The 14,954-nt window shown below is 53.7% G+C and overlaps 1 long non-coding RNA gene across 1 annotated transcript; it reads left to right on the top strand.

Moving 5' to 3' along the window:
• Positions 1–886: 886 nt before the first annotated feature.
• Positions 887–3,788, top strand: LOC118701331 (uncharacterized). Its single transcript, XR_004982472.1, has 2 exons — positions 887–1,685; positions 3,461–3,788. It is a non-coding gene; the product is annotated as an uncharacterized LOC118701331 (long non-coding RNA).
• The last annotated feature ends 11,166 nt before the right edge of the window (positions 3,789–14,954 follow it).

Genomic DNA, 14,954 nt, shown 5'->3' with positions numbered 1-14,954 from the left:
GGCTGGGGACCTGCAGGGTGAGGCCACCCGCAGGGACACAGGGTGGGGACAACACGGCGGCCATGGCCCAGCAGCCACCGGTGGCCCTGGACAGGGAGGAGGTGGCCTCGGCCGGGGCCGTGCTCAAGGCCCAGGTGGTGGTGGGCACTGAGGAGGAGGAGGCTGCCAGTGAGGAGGAAGAAGAGGCTGCCAGAGAGGAGGAAGACGCTGCCAGAGAGGAGGAGGAAGAGGCTGCCAGAGAGGAGGAAGAGGCTGCCAGGGAGGAGGAAGAGGCAGCCAGAGAGGAGGAGGAAGAGGCTGCCAGAGAGGAGGAAGAGGCAGCCAGAGAGGAAGAAGAGGCTGCCAGAGAGGAAGAAGAGGCAGCCAGTGAGGAGGAAGAGGCAGCCAGTGAGGAGGAGGAGGCTGCCAGAGAGGAGGAGGAGGAGGCAGCCAGAGAGGAGGAGGAGGAGGCAGCCAGTGAGGAGGACGAAGAGGCTGCCAGAGAGGAAGAAGAGGCAGCCAGAGAGGAAGAAGAGGCTGCCAGAGAGGAGGAGGCGGCCACCAGGAGGGGACAGCGCTGGCCGGTGGCCCTGGGGCCGCTGGAGCGCTTGGTGGCGGCCGCGTGTCCAAGAGCCGGGTGTTTCGTCTTTGAGAGGTGGCACCCGCTCGAGGCCATCGAGGCCACCCTGCAGGGGACAAAGGAGGCGTCCCCTGGTGTCCCCGAGGCCTCGGTGGCCACGGTGGCCGAGGCCGAGCGGCTGTGGGGGGCCGGCGCCCGCCTGGCCACGCGTCACCTGCTGGGGACACTTGGGGACATCTGCAGGCTCCTCACAAAGGGCCCTGACGGCTCTGGTGGCCCTGGTGGCTCCGACGGCCGCACGGTGGCCGAGCGGTGCCAAAAAGCCATCGAGGACATCCCGGGGCTGCTGCGGGGTCGGTGATGTCACCGCTGTGACATCACTGAGGGCCGTGACATCATCGGGGACATCGCTGCTGTCACCTGTCCCCTCCCCACATGGGATTTGAGACGAATCTGGGGAATTTTCTGGGAATTTTCACTGATCCATGTTGGGAGTCTTTTGCAGACGGAGGAGTTCTTGCCGGACGATGGCCGCACTCAGCCGATGCACAATCCAGCCTGCTGGGACCAATGAACAACGGGCACCAGCAATGAATAATGGACGTGGTCAGAAATGGGGTCGGCGTAGCCTGGAAAGAGAGACAGGAAGAAGAGCAATCAGGACTCAGCAGGCTTGGGAAAGTGAGAAAAAAGTGAGCCACGGGCGGGCCAGACGACCACAGCAAGACACGAAAAATCAGGAGATCCCATCAGCATTCTATTCTAATTTAGACGCGTGCACAGCTGGGATTGACCAATCGTGTGTTAGCCAGAGACGCGCGGACAGCGGGCATTTATGATCAATAAGGTCCTTTTAGGGATGAGAAATTTGGCTCCACTGGATCCTGGTGGTCACGGGGTGATGGCCCCGGACCTCCGCGCCCCGCGATTCTGGTGGGGAACGCGGGCAGGCCCAAGGTCGTAGCACGAAAGGGACTCGAGGTCGGCGATTCGGCTGCTGCGCGGGGCATCGGAGCCAACCCGCGAGGAGCGGAGAAACCGCTCGAAAGGCTCCTCACCGCCCCGGGGAGAGGGAAAGGGTCCTGGAGCCCCAATCGTAGCCGACTTGAATCTCGCCCTGATCAAGGTGAGCGGCCGGGCAGGAGATGGGGTCTGGACATGGAAGGGAAGGTGTTCAGAAACTCCTCCAACACATCCTCTCCAAGAGAGAACAAAAGTGCGATGCTTCCAGCGGGAAGGGACTATTGGGCTTGGCACCGCGATCTCACAGCAGGAGCAGCGGTCGCCTTTGGGATTTCAGCGTGGGAAGCTGTGGGGCGGGTGGTGTGGGACTCTGTTGCATCTGGCCGGAGTGAGGCCAAAGAGGCGCCTAAATCTGCTGCTTTGTGGGAAATTAGCATAGAGGTGCTGCAAGCCCTACAGGCAGAGAGGAAAGCAGCTGCTGCTGCTGCTGCTGGCGCTTGTGCAGCCCTTGCCTCCGAGTCAGAACAGCCTCAGGCATTCCCAGCAACTTCAGCTCAGCAGCTGTTTCCTGCCGCCTCAGATATCCCCGCAGGCAGCCCACGGCCCCTGAGCTCAGAATCGAGCGTTGGGCCGAGAGCTCCTCCAGCTCCGAGCGGGAATGAGGAAGCTGCTGCCCCTTGGGGGGGCCGGGCTGTCAGACACAGGGCAAAGCTGTAATGGGAGTGAAAAACCTCTCTGGGGATTGGTGTGCAGAGCACAGGGCAAAGCTGTAATGGGAGCGAAAAACCTCTCTGGGGACTGGGCTGTCAGACACAGGGCAAAGCTGTAATGGGAGCGAAAAACCTCTCTGGGGATTGGTGTGCAGGACACAGCACAGCTGTAATCGGAGTGAAAAACCTCTCTGGGGATTGGGCTGTCAGACACAGGGCAAAGCTGTACCAAGAGTGAAAAACCTCTCTGGGGATTGGTGTGCAGAGCACAGGACAAAGCTGTAATCGGAGTGAAAAACCTCTCTGGGGATTGGGCTGTCAGACACAGGACAAAGCTGTAATGGGAGTGAAAAACCTCCCTGGGGATTGGCGTGCAGGACACAGGACAAAGCTGTAATCGGAGTGAAAAACCTCTCTGGGGATTGGGCTGTCAGACACAGCACGGCTGCAATCGGAGCGAAGAAACTGTCGATGACAGTAATTTAGAAACTAAACCTGCTGTAAGTGAAAAGGATAAGGAAGGAGATGTTATTGTGAATAATACTGCTATCGAAGAGGGTTTAAAATCTTTGGTGGACAATTTGCAAACATTGGGAATTCGACAAGAGGATTCGGCTGTCCCCAAAAGAGACTTTTCTTTTGAGAAAGCGGGCTTGCCAGTGACAGTGGGCTCAGACAGCCAGCCAGGAAAGCGGTCAGCGCCCTCTCAGTTTGTCTCTGAGCCAGCGCCGGAGCCGGCTGAACGAAACCCTCCCTCTCAGGCTGTAGAGAATGAGGAATCGGAGCTGGAATGAGGCCCTGAAACAGAAGCAGCTCAGAAACGAAAGTGGAAGGGAGTTATTACGGAAGCTGCTGGGGAAGGGACTTTTCTCTGAAATGATGCAGGGGCTTTTCCCGTGGTGACCGAGGCTGCTGGGAGAGTTTGGGAACCTTTCCACCGGAAGATTTCAGAAAGGTTGAGAGCTGCAATTTCACACAATTTGGTTGTGGAAAATCCCAACTCGCGCAGTCACTTCTGCAGTAATATATTTTTACGTGTAAAAATAATAAATGATAAATAAAAGTAATGAATCAATATACCACGGGCATTAAAATATTTTAAGAAAATTAAATAGACAAATAATAAATATTGAAATAGGGACTGTACATGTTAAAATGCTTTTGTGTAACTGACTCAGTGGTGTAAAACAATTCCCTTGTTTCTCGCGCCTGGGCCCGGCCTCTGCAGGTGATGACAGCAGCGACACAAACCTGAGGAGAATTTACGAATCGATCAGGGGGTGCGAGACAACAGGATGGAACCAGGAGAAGAAATCAAATACATAGACCCAATCCCAGAGTGTCCAGCAGACAAAGACAGAGGTTCAAAGCCAACAGGAGCTCCCGGAGCATCCAAACCTCCCGGGAATGTTTGCACAATGTCCGGACTCAGGAATGTGTTTGCAGCCCCGCCGCGGGACCGGCCCTGGAGAACGATGGGTTAAGTTAGAGGCGCCTTCTTTTGCTGAAGTCCTTTTATAGCCCCCATTAAACGCTGGCAATTTCCGAGGAGTGAACTTTGTTTCTCACACCCGGCTGTGGTTCGGGGGGTGCTGAGCACTGAGCCCGCCCCGGGCGTCGCTGGGACCCCCAAAAACCGCAGCCACCCCCGCCCGGTTGGGGGTTGGGATTTTCTGTTCTCTCCTTGTTACTTGTGGGGTTTTTTTCCCCATTGCTTTGCTGAGAGGCTCTGAGGGCTGAGAAGGCGGGGAGGGGGAACTCCTCTGGTTTTTGGGGGTTTCTCCGGGAGGGGGGAGCAGAGACAGCGGGAGGATGGGGGCAGGGGTTGGGGGCAGCGTCTCTCTGTGGCTCTTTGGGCATGGGAGGAGGGCGGCCGGGCTGTCACTGCAGAGAGAATTCACTGGCACCGCCGGAGCTCAGCCCTGAGGGACCGATCACCGTCTGCTCCTGTGCCCCGGGAGTCCTGAATTCCGTGTGCCCCGGCAGTCCTGAATTTCCTGTGCCCCGGGAATCCTGAATTTCCTGTGCCCCGGGAATCCTGAACTTCCTGTGCCCCGGGAATCCTGAATTCGGTGTGGCCCGGGAATCCTGAATTTCCTGTGCCCAGGAATCCTGAATTTCCTGTGCTCTGGGAATCCTGAATTTCCTGTGCCACGGGAATCCTGAATTTCCTGTGCCACGGGAATCCTGAATTTCCTGTGCTCTGGGAATCCTGAATTCTGTGTGCCCCGGGAATCCTGAATTTCCTGTGCCTAGGAATCCTGAACTTCCTGTGCCCCGGGAATCCTGAATTTCCTGTGCTCTGGGAATCCTGAATTCTGTGTGCCCCGAGAATCCTGAATTTCCTGTGCCGCGGGAATCCTGAATTTCCTGTGCCCCGGGAATCCTGAATTCTGTGTGCCCCGGGAATCCTGAATTTCCTGTGCCCCGGGAATCCTGAATTCCGTGTGCCCCGGGAATCCTGAATTTCCTGTGCCTAGGAATCCTGAACTTCCTGTGCCCCGGGAATCCTGAATTCCGTGTGCCCCTGGAATCCTGAATTTCCTGTGCCCCGGGAATCCTGAACTTTGTGTGCCCCAGGAATCCTGAATTTCCTGTGCCCCGGGAATCCTGAATTTCCTGTGCCTAGGAATCCTGAACTTCCTGTGCCCCGGGAATCCTGAATTCCGTGTGCCCCTGGAATCCTGAATTTCCTGTGCCCCGGGAATCCTGAACTTTGTGTGCCCCAGGAATCCTGAATTTCCTGTGCCCCGGGAATCCTGAATTTCCTGTGCCCCTGGAATCCTGAACTTTGTGTGCCCCGGGAATCCTGAATTTTGTGTGCTCTGGGAATCCTGAATTTCCTGTGCCCCGGGAATCCTGAATTTCCTGTGCCCGGGAATCCTGAACTTCGTGTGCCCTGGGAGTCCTGAACTTTATGTGCCCCAGGAATCCTGAATTTCCTGTGCCCCGGGAATCCTGAATTCCGTGTGCCCCAGCAATCCTGAATTCCGTATGCTCTGGGAATCCTGAATTCCGTGTGGCCCAGGAATCCTGAACTTCGTGTGCCCCGGCAATCCTGAATTCCATGTGCCCTGGGAATCCTGAATTCCGTGTGCCCCGGGAATCCTGAATTCTGTGTGCTCCAGGAATCCTGAATTGCGTGTGCCCTGGGAATCCTGAATTCCCCGTTGTTAAACACTGGAGCAGGCTCCCGGTGCTGAAGCGATTTCAGCGTTTATTCCAATAAAAGCAAGGCCCAAAGCAGGGCCCCAGCCCAGCAGGGGCGTTCCCGTCGGGGATGGAGCAGCGCCGGCGCTGGGGCTGCTCAGCAGCCATGGCCCCGCGGGCCCAGGTGGGGCAGCGCAGATCCAGAGGGTCAGAATCCCCTCTCTATCCTGTTTCTTGTCCCTTGGGATTGGATTCTTTTGGGATCCTTCATGCAAATGAAGGCGCTTGATTGGGAATCCTGAACCTCATGTGCTCCGGGAACCGTGAGCTTCGCGTGCCCCGGGAATCCTGAATGTTGTGTGCCCTGGGAATCCTGAATTTCGTGTGCCCTGGGAATCTTGAATTTCGTGTGCCCTGGGAATCCTGAATTTTGTGTGCCCCAGGAACTGATCTGTTTGTGTGCTCTTGCAATCCTGAATCTCCTGTGCTCTGGGAATCCTGAGCTTCCTTTGCTCTGGGAATTCTGAGCTTTGCATATCCCAGGAATCCTGAACTTTGTGTGCGCCAGGAATCCTGAATTTCATGTGCCCTGGGAATTCTGAACTTTGTGTGCGCCAGGAATCCTGAACTTCCTTGGGACTTGGGAATCCTGAACTTCCTGTGCCCCGGGAATCCTGAATTCCGTGTGCCCCTGGAATCCTGAATTTCCTGTGCCCCGGGAATCCTGAACTTTGTGTGCCCCAGGAATCCTGAATTTCCTGTGCCCCGGGAATCCTGAATTTCCTGTGCCCCTGGAATCCTGAACTTTGTGTGCCCCGGGAATCCTGAATTTTGTGTGCTCTGGGAATCCTGAATTTCCTGTGCCCCGGGAATCCTGAATTTCCTGTGCCCGGGAATCCTGAACTTCGTGTGCCCTGGGAGTCCTGAACTTTATGTGCCCCAGGAATCCTGAATTTCCTGTGCCCCGGGAATCCTGAATTCCGTGTGCCCCAGCAATCCTGAATTCCGTATGCTCTGGGAATCCTGAATTCCGTGTGGCCCAGGAATCCTGAACTTCGTGTGCCCCGGCAATCCTGAATTCCATGTGCCCTGGGAATCCTGAATTCCGTGTGCCCCGGGAATCCTGAATTCTGTGTGCTCCAGGAATCCTGAATTGCGTGTGCCCTGGGAATCCTGAATTCCCCGTTGTTAAACACTGGAGCAGGCTCCCGGTGCTGAAGCGATTTCAGCGTTTATTCCAATAAAAGCAAGGCCCAAAGCAGGGCCCCAGCCCAGCAGGGGCGTTCCCGTCGGGGATGGAGCAGCGCCGGCGCTGGGGCTGCTCAGCAGCCATGGCCCCGCGGGCCCAGGTGGGGCAGCGCAGATCCAGAGGGTCAGAATCCCCTCTCTATCCTGTTTCTTGTCCCTTGGGATTGGATTCTTTTGGGATCCTTCATGCAAATGAAGGCGCTTGATTGGGAATCCTGAACCTCATGTGCTCCGGGAACCGTGAGCTTCGCGTGCCCCGGGAATCCTGAATGTTGTGTGCCCTGGGAATCCTGAATTTCGTGTGCCCTGGGAATCTTGAATTTCGTGTGCCCTGGGAATCCTGAATTTTGTGTGCCCCAGGAACTGATCTGTTTGTGTGCTCTTGCAATCCTGAATCTCCTGTGCTCTGGGAATCCTGAGCTTCCTTTGCTCTGGGAATTCTGAGCTTTGCATATCCCAGGAATCCTGAACTTTGTGTGCGCCAGGAATCCTGAATTTCATGTGCCCTGGGAATTCTGAACTTTGTGTGCGCCAGGAATCCTGAACTTCCTTGGGACTTGGGAATCCTGAACTTCCTTGTGCCCTGGGAATCCTGAACTTCCTTGTGTCCTGGGAATCCTGAACTTCCTTGTGCCTTGGGAATCCTGAGCTTCCTTGTGCCTTGGGAATCCTGAACTTCCTTGTGCCTTGGGAATCCTGAGCTTCGCCTCTCCCTGCCCCGCTCAGAGCTGCGCTGCCGCTGTCCCGTCCTCGCTGGTTTCTTCGTTAGTGCTTGTCGCAGACATCTTCCATGAAAAATCCTCCCTTAGGGTTTTTCCTTGTGAGAAGCTGCAGTTTCAGCAACCAAAAGTGAACAATGGTTATCTGCTGCTGTGGAATGCAACAGGCAGAGCCGTGATTGGTCTCCTGTGGGTGTTTGGATTTCCTGACCACTCACGGCAGAGCTGGCTCTTGCTCTGTCTGAGACACAGATCTTTGTTATTCATTCTTTTCTATTCTTAGCTTAGCTAGCTTCCGAAGAAACCTTTTCCTTTCTATTTCTTTTTAGTATAGTCTTAATGTAACATATATCATAAAATAATAAATCAAGCCTTCTGACCATGGAGTCAACATTCTCGTCTCTTCTTCATCCTCAAAACCCCTGTGGCCACGGTCACAGTGAACGACCTCCTTTCACTGGTGGCTTCGGGAGGAAGTGGAAAGGTTAAGGAGTATCAGGGGAAGTGAAAGGGAATAGAAATGGGAATAGAAAGTGAAAGGGAAAAATGAAAGTGGAATAGAAAGTGAAAGGGAAATGAAAGGGGAATAGAAAGTGAAAGGGAAATGAAAGGGAAATAGAAATTGAAAGGGGAAAAATGAAAGGGAAATAGAAAGTGAAAGGGAAATAGGGGAAAAGTGAAAAGGAAAAGTGAAAGGGAAATGAAAGGGAAATAGAAAGGGAAAATGGAAAAGTGAAAGGGAAAAGTGAAAGGGGAATAGAAAGTGAAAGGGAAATAGAAAGTGAAAGGGAAATGAAAGGGAAATAGAAAGTGAAAGGGAAAAGTGAAAGGGAGATAGAATGTGAAAGGGGGAAATGAAAGGGAAATAGAAAGTGAAAGGGAAATGAAAGGGAAATAGAAAGAGGAAAAGGGAAATAGAAAGTGAAAGGGAAATGAAAGGGAAATAGAAAGTGAAAGGGAAATGAAAGGGAAATAGAAAGTGAAAGGGAAATAGAAAGTGAAAGGGAAATGAAAGGGAAATAGAAAGGGGAAAAGGGAAATAGAAAGTGAAAGGGAAATGAAAGGGAAATAGAAAGGGGAAAAGGGAAATAGAAAGTGAAAGGGAAATGAAAGGGGAAATAGAAAGTGAAAGGGAAATGAAAGGGGAATCGACTGTTGGAGCTCAGCCCTCCCACCCTCAAGGGCGCCCCTGACCCGAGGCTCAGCGCTCGCGCGCCTCCCGCTCCCAGGCAATGGGAGGGCACCCGGGAGGGGAGCGGGAGCGGGGATGGGTCCCCGTTCGGGGAGGCAACAACAAAAACTCCTCCCCATCCCCGTCAGGCAGCCAGGGGCCGCTCCAGAACGGGTACGAGGTCCTGGGTCTAGAGACCCAGCTGGACGGTTTAGGGGAAAATTGTCTGCCCCGAACGCCCCAGGTGTGATTCGTCTGTCAGATGGGTCACTGCCGCCAACAGCAAGAGGAGAAGGAGGGCAATCGTGGTAGGGTTATCATGGTAGGGTAATCGTGGTAGGGTAATCATGGTAATCGTGGTAGGGTTATCATGGTAGGGTAATCGTGGTAGGGTAATTGTGGTAGGGCTATCGTGGTAGGGTGATCGTGGTAGGGCAATCGTGGTAGGGTAATCATGGTAATCGTGGTAGGGTAATCGTGGTAATCGTGGTAGGGTAATCGTGGTAGGGTTATCGTGGTAATCGTGGTAGGGTAATCGTGGTAGGGTTATCGTGGTAATCGTGGTAGGGTGATCGTGGTAGGGTAATCGTGGTAGGGCAATCGTGGAAGGGTAATCGTGGTGATCGTGGTAGGGTAATCGTGGTAGAGTAATCGTTGTAGGGCAATCGTGGAAGGGTAATCGTGGTGATCGTGGTAGGGTTATCGTGGTAGGGTGATCGTGGTAGGGCGATCGTGGTAGGGTGATCGTGGTAGGGCGATCGTGGTAGGGTGATCGTGGTAGGGTGATCGTGGTAGGGGGATCGTGGTAGGGTGATCGTGGTAGGGCAATCGTGGTAATCGTGGTAGGGCAATCGTGGAAGGGTAATCATGGAAGGGTAATCGTGGTAGGGTGATCGTGGTAGGGCAATCGTGGTAGGGTGATCGTGGTAGGGCAATCGTGGAAGGGTAATCATGGAAGGGTAATCGTGGTAGGGTGATCGTGGTAGGGTGATCGTGGTAGGGTGATCGTGGTAATCGTGGTAGGGTGATCGTGGTAGGGTGATCGTGGTAATCGTGGTAGGGCAATCGTGGTAGGGCAATTGTGGTAGGGTAATCGTGGTAGGGTGATCGTGGTAGGGCGATCGTGGTAGGGTTATCGTGGTAGGGTTATCGTGGTAATCGTTGTAGGGCAATCGTGGTAGGGTTATCGTGGTAATCGTGGTAGGGTGATCGTGGTTGGGCGATCGTGGTAGGGTGATCGTGGTAGGGTTATCGTGGTAGGGTAATCGTGGTAGGGCAATCGTGGTAGGGTGATCGTGGTAGGGTAATTGTGGTAGGGTGATCGTGGTAGGGCAATCGTGGTAGGGTGATCGTGGTAGGGTAATTGTGGTAGGGTAATAATCGTGGTAGGGTTATCGTGGTAATCGTGGTAGGGCAATCGTGGTAGGGTGATCGTGGTAGGGTGATTGTGGTAGGGTGATCGTGGTAGGGTGATTGTGGTAGGGTGATCGTGGTAGGGTGATCGTGGTAGGGTGATCGTGGTAGGGTGATTGTGGTAGGGTGATCGTGGTAGGGCGATCGTGGTAGGGTGATTGTGGTAGGGTGATCGTGGTAGGGTGATCGTGGTAGGGTGATCGTGGTAGGGCGATCGTGGTAGGGTGATTGTGGTAGGGTGATCGTGGTAGGGTGATCGTGGTAGGGTGATTGTGGTAGGGTGATCGTGGTAGGGTGATCGTGGTAGGGTGATCGTGGTAGGGTGATTGTGGTAGGGTAATTGTGGTAGGGTAATAATCGTGGTAGGGTTATCGTGGTAATCGTGGTAGGGCAATCGTGGTAGGGTGATCGTGGAAGGTGCTTCCCTTCTGAAGGGAACCGAGGGCCCCACATGTGGACCAGGCCTGTTGCCTCCCTGGGGCCCGGGTACAAAATATCACTGAGAGAGTTCCTGGGCTGATTCAGCCCCCTGATTATTGCCCACTGTCGCAGACATCTTCCATGAAAAATCCTCCCTTAGGGTTTTTCCTTGTGAGAAGCTGCAGTTTCAGCAACCAAAAGTAAACAGTGGTTATCTGCTGCTGTGGAATGCAACAGGCAGAGCCGTGATTGGTCTCCTGTGGGTGTTTGGATTTCCTGACCACTCATGGCAGAGCTGGCTCTTGCTCTCTGTCTGAGACACAGATCTTTGTTATTCATTCTTGTCTATTCTTAGCTTAGCTAGCTTCTGAAGAAACCTTTTCCTTACTATTTCTTTTTAGTATAGTCTTAATGTAACATATATCATAAAATAATAAATCAAGCCTTCTGACCATGGAGTCAACATTCTCGTCTCTTCTTCATCCTCAAAACCCCTGTGGCCACGGTCACAGGCTGGGGACGGCGTGGCTGGACAGGGCCCAGGCACAAAGGGACCTGGAGGTGCTGGTTTACAGCCGGCTGAGCATGAGCCAGCAGCGTGCCCAGGTGGCCAAGAAGGCCAAGGGCTCCCGGCCTGGATCAGGAGTGGTGTGGGCAGCAGGAGCAGGGAGCTTATTGTGCCCCTGTGCTGGGCACTGGTGAGGGCACACCCTGAGTGCTGTGCCCAGTTCTGGGCCCTCGGTTCAGGAGGGACATTGAGAGGCTTGAGAGTGTCCAGAGGAGAGCGATGAGGTTGGTGAGGGGCTTGGACACAAACCCTGTGAGGAACGACCGAGGGAGCTGGGGCTGCTCAGCCTGGAGGAAAGGAGGCTCAGAGGTGACCTCATCACGCTCCTCAGCGTCCTCAAGGGTGGCTGTGCTGAGCTGGGGTCGGTCTCTTTCTCCAGGAAACAATAGACAGAACAAGAGGATGCAGTCTCGAGTTGCGCCAAGGGAGAGACAGGCTGGAATTGAGGAGGAAGTTTTTCACAGAAAGAGTGGCCAAATACTGGAATCATCTACCCAGGGAGGCGGTGGAGTCACCATCCCTCGATGTGCTTAAAAAAAGACTGGACGTGGCACTGGGTGCCATGATCTAGCAGAGGTGCTTGAACATGGGTTGGACTCGATGATCTTGAAGGGCTCTTCCAACCTAGAAATTCTGTGACTCTGTGATTATGTGACTCTGTGATTCTGTGACTGTGACTCTGTGATTCTGTGATTCTGTGACTCTGTGACTGTTATTCTGTGACTGTGATTCTGTGATTCTGTGACTCTGTGACTGTGACTCTGTGACTCTGTGACTCCGTGACTGTGATTCTGTGATTCTGTGACTCTGTGACTCTGTGACTCTGTGATTCTGTGATTCTGTGACTCTGTGATTCTGTGACTCTGTGACTCTGTGACTCTGTGACTCTGTGATTCTGTGATTCTGTGACTCTGTGATTCTGTGATTCTGTGACTCTGTGACTCCGTGACTCTGTGACTGTGATTCTGTGACTCTGTGACTCTGTGACTCCGTGACTCTGTGACTGTGATTATGTGACTCTGTGACTCTGTGACTCTGTGACTGTGACTCTGTGATTCTGTGACTCTGTGACGCTCGGGCCCTTAGCAGCTGACACGTCGACATAATACGTCGTGTTTTATTTAGATAAAAGTCTGTTTTATCCAAAGTCTGTTTGCCGTATCTCTGCGGCTTTGAGGCCTCTGGGGTTGACTCTGCTGGCGCACAGCGGTGATTTCTGGCAGTGGCGATGGTGACGTGTTTCACGCCAGCGGCCCAAATCCCGCGTTTTTTCGCGAGTGCTTTAGCTCCCCTACGATGAAGGGACTCGTGTGGTTGACGGGCACCTCTCAGCGCCCACAGCCCTCTCGGGGCAGCGTCTGCCTTGTCACCGCTGCTGATTTGAGAGAATCCCTTAACTGGATTATGGCTGTTAACGGCTGGATCGGCGGGAGAAATGCGGCGCTCAATATGAGCAATCAGCAAATCTCCAACTTTATTGATAGTCACACATATTTATATTGGTGTTAATGTGGCTTATACATATTGCAAAGCTGAGCTCATTATTGGTTAATTACTTCTTGGTCAACCACGCCTACTTCTGTATTCTTATGGTTGTTTTGTTACTGCTTCTACATTCTTGTGGTTATTCTGATGAAACTATCCTCATATTCCTGGCATGAGATCCTCTCCTCTATCCTGTTGTTGCACCAAGGGCACAATGTCCTTGTCAGTGGTTGGACACTGACTGCTGAATCCTAGACTTGCCTCCTTCTAACTCAACCAACGCTATTATGTCGACGTGACCTTTCTCAGCTGGCCAGCTGTCCACAAAGCTCTCCACAGTTAACGTGGATGATAGACACGGTGCCTTTTTGCGAAAAAAGCGCCTCTTCCAGCATCATCGCCACCGTGGACACTGCCACGCCAGGTCCAGCCATGGCTAAGGCAGAGTTTAGCCACAAACACAGAGTTGGTTACGACGCTGAGGTGCTCTTCTGGGAACAGCCCACAAGCTAGGGCCACGGCGGCTGCTTCGAGCTGCTGGACTGAAAGCGTGGGGTCGGTGTTTGATGCATTTCCACTGGCATTCGAGCTGCTGGACTGAAAGTGTAGGGTCGGTGTTTGATGCACTGCCCCTGGCATTCGAGCTGCTGGACTGAAAGCGTGGGGTCGGTGTTTGATGCATTGCCCCTGGCATTCGAGCTGCTGGACTGAAAGTGTAGGATTGGTTGTTTTGATGCACTGCCCCTGGCATTCGAGCTGCTGGACTGAAAGCGTGGGGTCGGTGTTTGATGCATTGCCCCTGGCATTCGAGCTGCTGGACTGAAAGTGTAGGATTGGTTGTTTTGATGCACTGCCCCTGGCATTCGAGCTGCTGGACTGAAAGCATAGGATTGGTTGTTTTGATGCACTGCCACTGGCATTCGAGCTGCTGGACTGAAAGCGTGGGGTCGGTGTTTGATGCATTTCCACTGGCATTCGAGCTGCTGGACTGAAAGCGTGGGGTCGGTGTTTGATGCATTGCCCCTGGCATTCGAGCTGCTGGACTGAAAGTGTAGGATTGGTTGTTTTGATGCACTGCCCCTGGCATTCGAGCTGCTGGACTGAAAGCATAGGATTGGTTGTTTTGATGCACTGCCACTGGCATTCGAGCTGCTGGACTGGAAGCGTGGGGTCGGTGTTTGATGCATTGCCCCTGGCATTCGAGCTGCTGGACTGGAAGCGTGGGGTCGGTGTTTGATGCATTTCCACTGGCATTCGAGCTGCTGGACTGGAGGTGTGGAGTCGGTGTTTGATGCATTGCCACTGGCATTCGAGCTGCTGGACTGGAAGCGTGGGGTCGGTGTTTGATGCACTGCCCCTGGCATTCGAGCTGCTGGACTGAAAGCACAGGATTGGTTGTTTTGATGCACTGCCACTGGCATTCGAGCTGCTGGACTGGAAGCATAGGATTGGTTGTTTTGATGCATTGCCACTGGCATTCGAGCTGCTGGACTGGAAGCGTGGGGTCGGTGTTTTGATGCACTGCCACTGCTCTCCTGACTGCCATCCCGCTGCTGCGGTGGAGGTTGGCCAAGATGCGTCTGTGAAGGCCGTGGGTCCTGCTCGCGGCCAATACGTTATTTTTGGCGGGAGATCAATCGCGAGCAGCCGAGTCCAAGCGGGTTTTGCTGCGTAGCGAATCTCTCCTCCAAACCCAGCGAGGGCTATGGCTGGATGCTCTGATATCGGCGCTGACTGCGCGGAAAGCTGCGTGCGGATGGGCAGATATATCCTGGCGGGTTCGATGCCCAAATGCCTTAGGGCGAGTTTCCTGCTTTTCATGGTAAGGGTGCTAAAGCACTCAACTCCTGGGGAAAAAGCGCGTGATGGTTTTCCCAACACCACCCATTGTATTGGTTGGGCTTTGTCAGGAGCCCTTGGGCTAGTGCTCCTACGTGTGATGGTTTTCCCAACACCACCCATTGTATGGTTGGGCTTTGTCGGGAGCCCTTGGGCTAGCGCTCCTACGTGTGATGGTTTTCCCAACACCACCCATTTTATGGTTGGGCTTTGTGGGGAGCCCTTGGGCTAGCGCTCCTATGTGTGATGGTTTTCCCAACACCACCCATTTTATGGTTGGGCTTTGTCGGGGGGCCTTGGGCTAGCGCTCCTACGTGTGATGGTTTTCCTAAGAGTACCCATTGTATTGTTGGGCTTTGTTGGGAGCCCTTGGGCTAGGGCTCCTACGTGTGATGGTTTTCCCAACACCACCCATTGTATGGTTGGGCTTTGTCGGGAGCCCTTGGGCTAGGGCTCCTACGCGTGATGGTTTTCCTAAGAGTACCCATTGTATTGTTGGGCTTTGTTGGGAGCCCTTGGGCTAGCGCTCCTACGTGTGATGGTTTTCCCAACACCACCCATTGTATCAGTTGGGCTTTGTCAGGAGCCCTTGGGCTAGCGCTCCTACGTGTGATGGTTTTCCCAACACCACCCATTGTATCAGTTGGGCTTTGTCAGGAGCCCTTGGGCTAGCGCTCCTATGTGTGAACGTGTGATGGTTTTCCCAACA

Source organism: Molothrus ater, unplaced genomic scaffold (assembly GCF_012460135.2).
Source record: "Molothrus ater isolate BHLD 08-10-18 breed brown headed cowbird unplaced genomic scaffold, BPBGC_Mater_1.1 matUn_MA240, whole genome shotgun sequence".
Classification (NCBI taxonomy): Eukaryota; Metazoa; Chordata; class Aves; order Passeriformes; family Icteridae; genus Molothrus; species Molothrus ater.
The sequence above is the reverse complement of the archived record's forward strand: the minus strand, read 5'-3'. Positions and strand labels throughout refer to the sequence as shown.